Raw genomic sequence first — 14,089 nt, forward strand, 5'->3', positions numbered from 1 at the left:
GCTGATGGGTCCTGCAGTGGGTTGCAGGTGGTTGCACATCAGCATGTCTTGAGATGCCCTCCTAGAAATTCACTACAACTGGGATTCCAGATCTGACTCCTCCAAGCCCTTCTTGCAAAGTGGTTTTGCTGCTGGGACCTTGGCCAGAAAGCGGTTTCCCAGCCTTTGAACGGAGTAGCTGTGGTAATGCTACCAAGCAACCCATATGAGCCAAAGTAGCTAAATTTTCAGTCTCTTCAAGTCCTTTCTGCCTCCTTACAAGGAAAGTAGAAAAGTTTTACATGTTTTTATATTGGTTTTACATAGGTTTTATACTGTCAGGCTGCACTAGCATCAGACTGTATTGCTTGACTTTACCATTTTGCTTCAAGGTGAACTGTAGATCCAATGTCACTTGGCAGAAGGGCTTCTGAAAATGAAAATATCAGTAAAATCTACTCTTTTTAGGAAGCACAGCATAGCATCATGTTCTCAGACTTGGGCTGCATTGGGGACACTCTGGAACCCAATTTTAAATTATTTTATACTGTCAGAGAGTATCTACTCAAGCTGCTTGAGATTACGGACTCTACGGTTTGGTTATTTCTCTGTTCCTGCTGCATCCACCAGTTAGAACAAATTAAAGGCAAGCATGATGCAGGCGTACAGTCAACTACAGTTGAGTTACAGAATCTTAAGTTACCTCCCCCAAGCACAGTCATTTCAGCCACCTGCTCCCCTCCTCAGCATGCTCCATCTCCAGGGCAAAAGTTGTAAAATTTGCATTTTTGCTTCAGCAACATCTCACAGCACTGTACGTTTCTTCCATCCAGCTGCACCCAAGCCCACGGAAATGTGTATGATTTTTTTTCTGCATGCTACTGCAAGCAGAAGGTCACTGACAAAGGAGAAATGAGTTTAGGTGAAGGTGTGTTGGAGTCCTGAATGTGCCCAATTAACTACTAATAGAGACTGCTGTTCAGAGAAAAAAAAAAGCAAATTTTGACACACCATACTTAAACACTATGCTGGCCTCTATCAGACTGAAACTACTGCTGTGGAATAAAGCAAAAAAGGTATGTACTTACTACAACCACATCCACCACTGCTGAAACTCAACAAGTCGCCGTTCCTGTTTCACATTCTATTTTAAAAGCACATTTTAACACAGTGTTTTATACCTTTAGCTAAGGCATAAGCCTGCGATTTTTCCTTTAGAGTACAGGCTTAAAGGAAATGCTTATGCATCTATGCAAGTGGAAATGCTTATACAACATCTGCTAAGAGGTGGGACCCTTGCACAAGGCGCACTTGCAGTCTGCACCACTTCCCAGCAAAGCACTGCTCTCACTTGTAGAGCTACCACTGGTTGTAACAGCGACTTGTGTGCTTGCACGCCCTGGAATAAAGCCGGCCACGCAAAGCGGTGCAACAGTCTGCTTACAAAGCAGGTAAAGCTGCAAAAAGTTGAATAAACCCTATCAGCGTTATTTTAAGTGCATGAAACAGGTACCTTGACATGCTTCAAACCATACAGGCTATCAGCTCGCAGCAAACTCCCCATCCTGGTTGCCTGGTATAATTTGGGGCCACAGCCAGCAACCACGGGCCAAGGGGAGCTGACATCAGAGGCTCTTCTCCCCTGTGCTTAAAGCCTTTCAAAAGCAAAGCCGCAGGGTTACACCACTGCATGTACCTACCCAGCACAGGCAAAACAAGCATGGCTTTGCATCTGCTTCGATGGCATCGCCACGGCCCGAGGAAACCTGACAGCCTCCCACGACACGCAGAAGGAGCTGCAGGCTGCGGCAGGCGGGTGCCGGCACGCAGGGCTGCGCGGCCGGGAGGGGACGAGCCACCAGAGGAAGTGATGGCCACGTGTCGCTGGCCGCGGCAGGGCTTCTGCTGCGCCAGACCTGGCTCTCCACGCGGAAGTCAAGCTGCTCCCGAGGTCTGGGTACAAGACCGGCCAGCATCCCCACCTCCAGCAGCGCAGCTGCCCAAGGATTTTTCACTAGAAACCTAAATTTCAATCCCCAAATGGACAACACGCCCAATGCACTTGCATTGAGGACTTCTGCTGATCCCCATCCACAGCTCCTCTCATTAACAAACCCAGACTGCAAACACCCTGGTCAGGCACCAGCTCCAAAACAACACGTCACCGGACGGCACATCACCAATCTTAGCCCAAATCCGGCACTCACTTACAACCCTGCTACCACAAAGGAAACCAGACTTGCACTCACAAAGTGAATTATGACTTCAGGAATGAAATTACTATCAAGCAGGATGAACCCAGATACAGGAGATCCTGTTTGCATGTTTATTTCCTTGACTACAACAAAAACTCAAGAGCACACGAGCAAGTTTTTCTTTTTTTTTTTTTTTATAGGAGCACTAAGCCAGCTGAATTGCAAGGAGATTTGTGTTTTAACTGTCTTAGGTTCTTTGAAAATGACTGCCCATAGATCATTTATACGATCACAGATGTGTTACAGAAAATTCAAACAAGCTCCTGTCCCAGTAAACACGTATTACATCTGCAACTGCGCTGGATAAAAACACGCTCACCTCCCTTAGCAGAGGTGCTGGGAACACCCAAGTGAGAACCTCCACTGCAATTCACTTTGATGCCACCAGCAACGTCCCAACGAACCGGAGCATCCAGCATTATCACAGATGAGATCCTGGCGATTTATTAGCATGTGTACCCACAGAACCTGACGGCTCTCAGAGCGATTCTCACCTGCTCTGGAGCCAGTTTATGAGTTCAGAGAAGGGAGTGTGGAAATGCCACCCAGCTCCAAGCAACGTGCCCTTACCTGAGCCTGGTACCAGGTGCCGAGATGCATCAGTTCAGCTGGAGTTGTCCTCTCCCCTGCGGGCATCTACCCAGCAGCGGCTGGTTGTCTCCACTGTGGGGTGGCGAGGACCCTGGCCACCGCAGCCCACTGGCCAAATGCCCTCAGTGTGGCGGCTCTCTCCTCCACTCCGCCGGCCGGTGAGAGCTCCCTGCGAGCGGCTGGGAGAAAAGGCGAGGTGGGAGGCAATCTGCACGCAGGCTCTCTCTTCCCTCAGGCTCGCTGCAAAGGAAGGAAGAAGTTGGTAAGTTTTCCAGTTCTGGCACAGCATAAGCACTGTGTGTTCCGGCACAGGGGGTCTCTGCACACAGAGGAAAGGCAGGTCCCACGGGAGCAGGCAGCCGGGCAGCGTCTCAGCCTGGTGGGGAAGGAACAGGCTGTAACAGGAGGGCACCCAATGAGGGAAAGTAAACTACGCTCGCCTGCACTGCAAGAAAACCCTTGGTGTGGGCTATGCTCAGATTTTGTTGATTTGGTGGCTTTTTCAGGATGAGTTTCCTCCCCACCCAGATCACAGCATCAGCCTGGCCCAGCACGGACTTGCACTAACACAGAGGACTCGTTATAGGGATTTTGTTTGGGGCTGGGCAGGAATTTTACAACTATCTGACCATACATGCCAGGTACTGGAAAACCAGCCTGCATGCCTTGCAGCTGCACAACATTATCTTGTCCGGCATGTTTATCCAGGAATGCTCAGCTTAGACACAACCCAGCACCTAGTTTGTACCAGGGGGCTGTGTTTTAGCCCATTTTCTGGCCTGGTTGAGGGCTTCCCATGCAGATCTCAGAGTCCATCACACCTTTGTATCAGCAGACACATGCTACCAGCAACTCAGCTTGCCCCCTGCCCAAGCCAAGGGCACAGTATTACACCAACTTCAGCCATCTAAAAGCATGTTGCCACCAAGAGAGGATGCAATGGGGAGCCAGGCCATTCCTCCAGGAACAAGCTGGTGGGAAAGGGAGAAGCAGCATATGGGACTTTGATCAGGTTAAGACCAGTAACACAGTATCACTGACTCACATGGCGGAAGAGCTGGCACTGGCAGCACCGCCTGAGCCACCTTCCAGCACTTGCAGTTCCTACCCGATACATCCAAACAGCTAACGCAGTTCAAGGGAAACCAAAGCTCAACAAATAGCTATCACTTTTTTAAAACAAGTTTTTAATTCTCACCTTAAGCAACCCAGAGAAGCAACACACTGGTTTCACGAGTGTGAAACCAAGTCATCACCCCGAAGTGCAATGCTTCTGTTTGAAGCTCGTAGGCACCGGGAGGGGTACGTGTGCGCTGATGCCTGGGAGAGGAAGCCCAGCTCACCCTCACCATGAGCAGCCACTTTAAATAACACCACCTCTCCTCCGATCCCCCTCACAAGCACCTGTGAATGGACTTTTGCCCACGTTCCTGGGCTGTCCTGTGCTGAACTTCCCTGCTGTCACCCCTCCATCACCCAGACACAACAACTTGGAGACCCCAAAGCGCAGAAGACTTCACACCCTTTCAGAGGCAACCACCTTCACCATCAAGTAACCTATAACACAGATTACATTATATCTACATTATCACTGAGTGGTTTATAATGTGGCTTACACACATGATAATGTAGATTACACACATTTCCCTCTGTTCTCACAATTTGCACCAAGCTTTTAAAGCATGATGGAAAACTGTGGTCACAACGATGATAATACTTTGCCACCAGACTATGGCAACACCATGAAACACACATACATTCACCAAGTCTTTTAGTTATAGAAAGAACTAAAAAAATACGTAAGGCTACATTTACATACTATCCACCCACCTCAACACTACCAGATGCACGGCAGCGCTGACAGTAAATAAAACCTCAACCTTCTCCCCACCATCCTTCCTGTGCTCCCAGCACTTAACGTCTCACTCTCGTATTTTTTCTGCGCTGTGCCTTGGTGCTCAGGTTAAGGTCTTCTGCCCAAGGATGAAGACAAGAGGAGAGAAGCAAGAGGGCTGATAAAGAGATTTGCTCTCCTCCCTGCTTACACCCAGTAAGCCTAGCCTTGGTGCTTCTGCAAAGTTCAGCTGTTGCAACGTCAGAAGATGCGGCTTTAGACATAAACTAAACCCTCCGATCAGAACAGAGAGTCTACAAGCAATTCTTCATCAGCTTCTATTTTTAGATCTCACAGCGAATAAAAGAGCATCCAAACATTTTTTTAAGCTCTTTTTGACAGGAACTCATCCTTTCCAAACAACAATAGCAAAAGAACAACCAAAGAAATAACAGCACAAAAACCCAAGAAGTATGATTTTTTTTTTAAAGCATCGTTATTTCAATGATTTCTTATTAAATAAACTGAAGAATGCAAAAGTCCATGTGCTGCTTTGGGAACTGAAGACTAATTTTCTCTCTGCATTCTCTCCTTCCTCCATTACAGTGTCTATAAAGAGGCCAGAAAAATCAAGGGGGAAAAAAAAAACCACCTCCCCTTTTTTCGGGTGATGCACTGACCTCTAAAGGAACTATATAAACACGGAGCATAGGAACCAGCTGCTTCTGTTTGCTTAAGACTGGAAGAGCAGTTTACATTTCTTTAGCCATAAACCTAAGGAACCTACAATGACAGTCATTCTCCACTTGGACATGCATTCCTCTCAAAATACTGTATTTTTATTCTTTTTGGTCCATGTAGCAACATCACGGGACACGCTACTCTTCCCTTTTACCATCCCCATGGTCATTCTTGTCTCCAGCAACACATGGCAATTTTGGGTAAGCTAAAAGCTCTTATTGCATCTCCTTTTGCAATTTGAAACTTTTCTTGGTTTTTGGCTCGGCAGCCATGGCCAGCTAGAGGACACCCACACCTAACACGTGCCTGAAGCAGTGGGGTGAGGACACGCGTCCTGGCTGATACCTAGGATGTCACCCTGGACACTGTGGAGCTAGCAATGGTCAAGAGCCAAAACCAAAGGAACAAAGATGCAAAAATAAGCTATTGTGCTGCCAGCAGCCTGTGCTCTCCTTGGCACAGAGGGGCAGCATCTTTTTTAAAACACAAATAGGGAAATAACAAATGTACCGTTATATAAAGTCACTGGGACAGCTGATGAAATGTGTAGGAAGCTAAAAATCCACTAATAACCAGACGCAGCTTGTCTGTGGAAAACTCGCCCAAAATAATTGAGGTGAATGATTTCGAAGTTATGTACCTATAAGCTGAGCTAAAGTGAGACCTATGCTGACCGTGTGGGTCTTGCCCCACTTGCCAGAGCCCTGGCTGAACCCCATTTTTAGGAGCGGAGGCAGCTTGAGCCATTAGCCTGACCCTGACCCAGACTAATACCCATCCCCTAGGAAAATGTGTATTTTAAATGAGGTTCTCCAAGTACCACCCTTACTGTTTCAACCGCTTTAATGAGTTTAATCAGCTCACACTGCCTCCAAATACAGAACCCCATGCAGTAAATCATTTTTATTTGGCAGCCTCTGCAAAGGACACTCCCTGACCATTTTGCTGGCAGTACCTTGGACTTGCATTATTTTCAAAGAGCATCTCTGAACGCTAATGGGCGAGCTGTTGTTAAGTTCTTTTCTTCTACCAAAGCCCCACACAAGCATGTCCAGCAAGAGAAAACTGCAGGGAAACAAGATGTGATCTGACACTGGAAAGTACCAAGAAAACGTCTCCCAAAGCTCTTTTACAGCCTTGACCCATATGCAGGACAGCATTAGGATACACAAAATTTTTATGGAGTATGAAAGCAATCTTTTTTTTAATTACAACATGACCTTTCCCTTCCTTTTTTCTTGTTGATAACTCCTAAAACTACCCCAACTGAACAGCCGCAGGAATTTTTGCTATTTTTTTTGTGCACAAGCAACGTTTCACATAAACAAGAAAATTTAATGGTTGCTTTCCCTTTGAGGAGATTGTTCATGCAAGAAGTCCTCCCCTATTCCCTTTGTGGAAAACACGTTTATAAAATCCAACTGGAGGTGAAGACTTAAGGCAGACGTAACACTTCAGCTTATGAAACAGCAATGGTTGTGTAGGACACCCTGTTAAAAGCAGCTCGCCAGCTTAGGAGTCAATATAAAAATAACTCAAGGGTTCTTGTTTTTTTGTTGTTTTTTTTTTAATAGTGTTGAAATCAACATCATGGTCATATGGTCAGGGTTCTGAAATACATCTTATAATTCACAATGTATTTGGCTGTTACTCTACCGTGCTCGATGTAAAATTAAACCTGATACTAAAAATGGATCCATTGAGACTGCTGGGGCTGAAAGACAGACACGCTACCTTCCAGCCAGGGAAAATGAAATGGTACTGATATTTTGGAGTAAGCCATATTATTGCAATAACAGTTTCTGTACTTTAGATATTGCAATAAAATGATGCTCAGGGGAGCGGTGGAAATGCAGACGGGTGTGTTGGCGCTTGATGCTGGTAAGAGCAAAGTGTGGAAGAGGACACGAACCTGCTGGTCACCAGCAAAGCCCCAGCACTGGCAGTGAGCAGCTGGGGAGGTGCCACGCTGGGCAGTGACCAGTGACAAGTGGCATCAGCTCCCGGCCATCAACAGCAGCTGAACCAGTGCTCCGGACACAGCGGTCTGAGCCCACGCTGCCAACCACAACCCCTGACGAGCGCGGAGCGTGTCTCCCCATCACTGCAGCGGGGAGTTCCCAGTCCCCACGCAAAGCTACGCAGTCCCCGGTGCAGTGGGTGTAAACAGCTGGCGCTTCTGCTTGTGTGCTTGGGGGATGAAATGAGTCCTCCCACTCCTCCACCAGCCCCACATTTACCCCAAAGACCCCAACGACACTTTTTTTCCTTGCAAGCGCACCCTCAACACTTGGGGTGTTTCCTAATTAGCTAAACACCAGCCTTGGAAGGGCTCGGCAAGGATTGCTCATGCCACTGCTCTGCCATCTCACGGGCTTTACCACACCGGCAGCACTTTCCCCCGGCCTGGGGCAGCGAGGCCGAGCCCCCAGCACGCAGCCCTCCATCAGGGAGAAGCACTGCCACACTTTGTGGCATGTACCACCGTGCGTGAACCAGAAATTCAGGTTTGCCAACTCAGTGTCTTCCCCACCCCCGATTTGGAAACCTCCTGTGATGATCACAACATCGGGAGGAGGCACAAATTCGGCTTGGCTTCTGTGGGGAGAACGCTGTGCCTGAGCACATTACCTGGCTCATCCCTCATTTTACCCCATGAGGGACTCGGAGGTGGAAGGGTGGCCCAGTGAACGGCCTAAGCCAGCCCCACGGTTGGAGTCCAGCTCCATGTGGTGGACCCAGCAGGTCTGATACAGACCCGGACCTGCAGGTGCCACCATGGAGCCCAGTACCCATGGGGACATACAACCGAGGGAGCCAGATGACACGGGCAGACATCAAACCAGACGTCATCTTTCCATTTCTAGTTTTTCAAGGCAGCACATTCAATCAAATATGCTTCAGAAAGTAACAGAAAAAAAACAGTGCTCAGAACTGCAGTGGATCTACTACCTACAATTACTGTTTTCCATGTCCTCAGCATTTCTGATGTGAATAAAAGCCAGCAACGGAAGTGGGATAAAAGCAAGTCAAAGGGGACCACAGCAGGCTCAAGTCTGTTCATGAAAATGTTTGAGAAGGGTTTTTCCAGTGAAAGCTGGAGCTTGCATAGGGAAGGTGACAGTATGCTTGGAAGAACTAAAAAAATTATAAAACCCCTTCTTGGATGAGATAAAAAGCAGAGGAAGAGGTTGAGTAGATGAGAGCCTGTGGCAGTGATGTAAAGACAAGCATTTGGTACAACGGAGACCCTTGCAAGTCTGCCCATAAAAGCAGCAGCAGATGCCGTTCTCCCCAGGAAACAAACACACACAACTGTTTCAAATGCAGTCTTAACTGAAGACATGCTCAGCTAAAGAAAACAGAACAAAAGATAACTTGAAAGATGCATTTATCTTAAAAATGCTTGAACATCCACCCAACAACTAGACAGTTCACTGAAAACATGTGCATTTAAAACATGTTCACTTCTAAACATAAAATTTCAGTTAATTGCTACAAAAGACATTTGCAAGCAGGATGATGATTTCCTTGTCAGCTTGGGAAATGGGAATCTTCCTGTTCCAAGAGCAAAACCTGGGAGAGCTGAATGCATCCTACTGAAGTGCAGCTGGACTCAGCACCATGCAAGAAGGCTTGGAAAAGGGAAGTTGTCAATAAATAAGCATCTGAGGGCAGTGGAGGGTGTTTTGATAGGAAAGGCACAAAGAAATATCTTTTTTTTCCCCTAAAGTAGAGTGGGGCCAACACAAAGAATATCATCCATGCTCGAGTTAGAACATGCCCGCAGGCCTTCAGCTAACACTTCAAAATACAACAGCAAGTGCACAGGAGTTTTTTGCATTTTATTTTTTATAAAACATCAAGTCTTTCAGCAGAAAGGATTTTTCCAGAGAGCAGAGATCAGAGCTGGTTTACTCTTTATCATCACCGTTAGTTGATTAGAGAGGAGTCTTTGTGAGCTCACCCTTTAATTTAAAGCACAGTTACTTCAGTCTTCTCCGGGCTAAGTACAAACGAAAGTGTTCATCTCCCCAGTTCCCATGCAAGCCTGGACCTGGATTCCCATTTGGGCTCGCTGGTCACAGACCTCCCTTTGGCACCTGCTTCAGACAGATATCTGGTTGCAGCAAAACAAAAGCAGTGCCTTTCCCACCTGCGCCAAACAGCCTATCCTCTCCTTATGGATATCTCCCCACCGGATCCTCTCCTAGGATGCACTCCAGGAGGGTGAGCACTACATCTTTTTTGCAGCAGTAAAGCCCGTGCTGTGCTAAAGCTACCATGTGTTTCTCCCACTTCCTTCCATTGACAGAAAACAAAAGCTTGTATTGTTGCTCACTGTTATCAGAAAATATTTGCTTTCCCAGACTGTTTCTCCCCTCCTTGTTTCGGAAGGGTTTTCAGTAGAACAACAGGCTGGCTCCCAACAAAAAGCAGCAGGGGGTGGTTTGGGACAGAGGCCCTTCAGAGCCCGCCCAGCAAACCCAGCACAGACCTGGGCACAGCCCAGTCTCTTCCCACCCGCACCAGGGACTGCACGCTCCAGCACCTCCGCCAGCACCTTACAGGTCCTGCGGAGGAGACGACGCTCCAGCTGCGTGTCCTGAGGAGACGGGGCCGACTCTGCACCACTGACCTGGCTGCAGGTGGCTGCCCTTGTTTTCCATCTGCAGGTTGTCTCCAGAAGATACTCTGCCCACTCTGACTATCTGCTGTATCATATTCTGAGTATCATACCTTGAGTATCTGCTGATTCTTTCCTCTCACCATGCACTGCGCTTCCTTCCTGCCAGATCTCTTATCACCACATTTCACCCCAAAACCAACCGGATGAAACTTCCATTCTTGCTGATGCTGTTCTTTTATTCAGCGACCAAACGAAACGCTCTCACACCAGGCACTCCTGCCAGTGAGCAATGCAGAATTAAACACAGGAGTCACATGGAAATACGGTGCAAGCTTGCAGCTCCCAAAAAAGCACTGAATGCATGCACACACTCAGTCACTTTTTATTTTTATTTTTTTTTAAGCAACCAGAGTATCAACTGTCAGGTCCTAAAACTAAGAAGGGCACCGAAAGTCCAAGTATTATTCAGGATATGAAATATTCAACTACCACAACCCAAGGTGACACCTTGCAAATTCCTAACTGAAGTCTGCCCACGAAAGCTGTTGCGAAGCCCAGACAGTCTTCATACACATGCGGCGGTTCCATACAACGAAAACATTACCCAGACAGCCACTTCGTACCCCAAAACTGATGCAAGGGAAAACGTGGAGTCACAGACAACATACTCCTGCAGGAGCTCAGCACCAGCCCTGCACTATCTGCTGGTGGAAGCTCCCAGGAGGTCTCATGCAGAAGCAGAAACATCAGGTCTTAACTCTGGCAACTACTTTGGCACGAGGCTCTACCAAAGACTGAACAGATTTTGAAAGTATGAGCTTCAAACTAAATCAGTCCAAGAATACTGGGGAAAAAAAGACCATTTTGGCAAGTTTCTGGTGTTAAATGATCCATAACCTCTTTCAAGTAAGATCTTCTATACTGTGGCAAATCCTGCCCAGCCCCAGAGCAGCACAGGGCTTGCAAGCATCCCCGTACCCCCACAGTCCCACTCTCCCCTGCCAGCAGCTACAGGATGTGGGCTCGGTGTTTTGGGGAGCAGCAACCTTGGGTTTTTTGTCTAACTCAAGGCTGGACCAGTGACCGCGTGCAGTGTTGACACTTTCAGTAGGCTGGGCTGTCGTTTCTGACAGTGCTTGTGGTTGTTAAAAAGCCACCACAGCATAAAAGGACTTCTTGACAAGCAGAACAGTCTCATTTCATTTATTGCCAATTAGCAGAAACTCCTCATCACTGATTTGGGTGTTGAGGAAAAAAAAAATATATATATAAGCAAGTAAACAACCACTTAAACACCTTTCTTGTGCCTTCCCCAGGCTCAGCCTAAGCCAGACACCTCTCCAGCCCCACTGCCAGGTTCAACTCCCCCAATGCCCACCACGATGCAGCAGCACACTGTGGATGCAGCACGGACACCTCTTGCCTGTCCTTCCTCCTGCCCGCGGCCACACGGCGTGTGCTTATTATTTACACTCAGCCTAATTGCTTTCCTCACCCAATGTCATCAGAGGTAAGCACAGAGAAACACTTAACGGTGCAGTTCACTTCGGAAAGCCCAACCATCTCTGCTGGCAAGTACCAAGAGACAGAGAGCATCAGCAACCCAACCTGAAAATGCTTCTGCTCTCCTGCTTTTTATACCACTGCTCTTTGAGAAGCTTTTTCATGGCCACTTTGATGTTTGCAAAAGCCCAGGACCAACTCACATGAACCCCAGGATCTGTGCTGGCTTTTCAGTCCGTAGACATCAGGCAAGGAGAAGCCCAGCAGCCTACGGACTGATGAAGATGACCTTTAGATTTTACATAGGACTTTGTTGTTTCTCTTATCATCTCAGAGACAACAACATTTGCAGGTAAATCCCAGGTGTCTCCAGCAGCCCAAACCACTACACAAAGACCTGAAATTTAAGCTGCCATTCCTTATGCCTGCCCTCCCATGGGACTCCTGCACTACAGCATCTCCACCAGAACAACACTCCTTTGTCAGTGCCTCTTCCAACCTTTTAAATTTGTCCAAATTCAGTTTTTTGATCCCGTTCTGAACTGCTTTTAAGAAGCAGGTAGTGGCAATCTTACAGTTGCTGCAGCTGGGGGAAAAGCTGAAGCATAAGCCACCCCTCTGACCTGGGAAAGGTCCCTCACGAGCTGCACCCAGCTCTAACACTGGGCCCTATTAGACACCACAATCCATTGGAAAACAGATTTCAATACTTCTGTCTGTGGGCTGCTCCTCCCTCTTCTCCTCCCCCCAGCAACACGCCTTTGGCTGAAAAAGCTTCTGGAACTACAAAAAACTTTAAAGAAAGTGTTAGAGAAATGCATTATTAAGAGAAGGTCATAAAAGAACAACTTGAGAATAGCTGCAGCTAAAAATATCCAATCCCCACACCCCTTCTTTAGGCAAAACATTATCAGATGTCACTTCCCAATGGTAAAAACATGTTTGCTTGTTTTTTAATTAAGGTGGTATTTTGAACACTGGATGTTCTTGCCAGGGAACACAAGAGATCTTGGGAAAAGACTTTGTTTGCTGCCTCACAGATCCCACTTTTCTGTGCCATCTGATGGTAAGATACAGCGTGAAACTGGCACCTGCAAATCTGTAATTTCTTCTAGCACCACCTAACTTTGCAAAATAACTTTCCGAAGAGAACAAAGTATTTCGGCCACCCATACCGAGTTGCAGAGGGTTTGTGCAATATAGATTTATTTTTATTTTTTAATACTTCAGAGTATCAAGGTGGAGAACGTGGGAAGGAGGTAATGTCAACAAGCAGAGCAGCAGTGCAGAGCAAATGTTGGTGCAGAGCTGGAAACCACCCTTCGTCTGACACAAATCCTAGGTAGGACTGAAAAAATCTGCATTATGGACAAACTGAATTGGTTAGTCAGTCTGCTGCCCCAAATCCTCCCAGTTCTAAAGGGTGTAATGTTTAGCGGGCAGCAAAATAGCCATGATGTACAGCAACCTGATGGCTTCCTTCAACAGTAGGATGAGCAGGAGTCAACTAAATGCCCCCCAGCAGGGAGTTTTGTACCATTCCATTGCTTAAATAAGCTCTGGTTTATTGATCACATAGAAAAATACCCAGGAATTACCGCAGGCAGGTAAAGCCTGTGCTAACATTTTAACAAACTGAGCAAGTACAAGGGGAAGGTTAGTGCACCACAGCATGCTTTTTCCTCCAAAGATGTAAATGAAATCCAGGAATACCTTCTCCAGAAGGCCCAGAAACCTTGTCCAGATCACACCCTTTACTTTCTAACCCATAACAAATATACATCTTTCCCCCATTCAGAAACGCTCAAAGCAATATTTTAAAAAAACCCAAACCACAGAAAAAAGTATTTTTTTCAGTCCATTACTTCAGTGGCCAATTCTTGCCCTGCTGACCTCCCCAGCTGCCTCCTTCCCTCCACCATAAAACAAGCAGCACATCTCATCTGTGCCCATTCCCCCTGCTCTCTGCCTGTCCATGCAGTACCTTTAGTCCACCAGCTCCTCTGTCAAAGTTATTTGAAACTGGCCCAATGCAAAATTTAGTAGCATCGAAGATACTGAGTGTGAAAGCCTCCTGCTTCCCTGAGAAGTCAGGGTGAATACCCACCAAAAAGCACTTCAAAGGACTAACCTGAAAGCGATGAGCAGGAAGACAACCACAGCTATGTTATACTGTTAAAAAGTTTGCTAAAGGAGATGCACCAGTCTGCTGGGGGACTTCCCTGTGCTCTCCCTGGAGGAGGAGGATTGGGGTTATTTTGAAGGACAGCCAGCAAGCAGGACCACGGAGGTGCACTGGGAAAGAGGCAGGGCTCAGCTTCACGGCCACCACCTCCCTCCATCCGCTCAGCCCGGAGGAACTTGAAAGACATGCCCACATGATGTCATTACTGGGTTGGCGTCTAAATAAAGGAAGCTTTTTATAGAATTTCCCACTGACAAACTTAAGCCAGTAAACCCCAATAGCCAAGACTTTGTCAAGCAGAAGGGAAGGAAAAGGGAAAACAATAACCGTACCATCACCGTGGCCAGGGCAGGTGGGCGGTATCTCAGGAA

General features: G+C 47.2%; 1 protein-coding gene across 6 annotated transcripts in view; it reads right to left on the bottom strand.

Annotated features, from left to right (window-relative positions):
- The window catches only part of LOC141950118 (uncharacterized), an 84,120-nt gene that overhangs the window by 33,584 nt on the left and 36,447 nt on the right, over positions 1-14,089 (bottom strand). For all 6 annotated transcript variants that reach the window (XM_074884534.1, XM_074884532.1, XM_074884530.1 and 3 more), the window contains one exon: positions 2,805-3,065. The gene's annotated coding sequence lies outside the window, so the exon portion shown is untranslated. The remainder of the gene's footprint in view (positions 1-2,804; positions 3,066-14,089) is intronic.

This window comes from Strix uralensis, chromosome 15 (genome assembly GCF_047716275.1).
Source record: "Strix uralensis isolate ZFMK-TIS-50842 chromosome 15, bStrUra1, whole genome shotgun sequence".
NCBI lineage: Eukaryota > Metazoa > Chordata > Aves > Strigiformes > Strigidae > Strix > Strix uralensis.